Genomic DNA, 840 nt, shown 5'->3' with positions numbered 1-840 from the left:
TAGAGACGGGGTTTCACCGTATTGACCAGGATGGTCTCGATCTCTTGACCTCGTGATCCACCCGCCTCGGCCTCCCAAAGTGCTGGGATTACAGGCTTGAGCCACCGCGCCCGGCCTGTTTTTGTTTTTGTTTTTTACAAATACACTGGAGAATCACACAAGGCTGCCAACATTTAATGCAATCCAGGGGCCACAAGTCTGCATACTTCTTTGCTCCTGGTCCTGTAATGGTAGACCTTTTATCTCGCCTTTACTGTCCACTATGACTTCCGCACTATCTTTAAAATAAAGAAACACACCATCTTTTCTCCAGTACAACTTGGTTGTCCAATGACCACTGCTGGATTGTACCTTTTTTCTGAGCTCAGTTTGCCTTTCTTGACTGTAGCCGTCACCCTGTCACCCACACCAGCAGGGAAGTCTGTTCAGCCGTCCCTTCACCCCCCTCACAGAGATAAAATACAGGTTTTTGGCTCCTGTGTTGTCAACACAGTTGATTACGCTCCTTCCGGAAGACCCAAGGAAATCCAGAACTCCCCAAAAGGGGACCCACCACGTCCTCGCTTCAACATTTTGAGCGCTGCCGGAAAGAAGGAGAAAGGAAGTAGATTTTGACACTGTTCTTAAATTATAAGCAAATTTATCCTGTTAAAAAAAAAGCATTCTAACCTCTACGTTCAGCAATTCCACATATTCAGAATTTTTAATATCTCTGCCAATCTTTTAGAGTATCTGTTAAAGTATAAGCACTAGAAATAGGCTCATGAGAAAAAAAATATGTGGCTAGTAACAAGTCTGGTAATATTCTTTAAAAAATTAAAAACTACAGTATTCTCTAGT

The 840-nt window shown here is 43.1% G+C and overlaps 1 pseudogene; it reads right to left on the bottom strand.

Annotated features, from left to right (window-relative positions):
• Nucleotides 1–153: 153 nt before the first annotated feature.
• Nucleotides 154–572, bottom strand: LOC108303107 (annotated as a pseudogene).
• Between the last annotated feature and the right edge of the window lie 268 nt (nt 573–840).

The sequence above is a fragment of the Cebus imitator genome, unplaced genomic scaffold (assembly GCF_001604975.1).
Source record: "Cebus imitator isolate Cc_AM_T3 unplaced genomic scaffold, Cebus_imitator-1.0 Scaffold45, whole genome shotgun sequence".
NCBI lineage: Eukaryota > Metazoa > Chordata > Mammalia > Primates > Cebidae > Cebus > Cebus imitator.
Note: the sequence above shows the minus strand (reverse complement) of the source record. Positions and strands in the feature narration are given on the sequence as shown.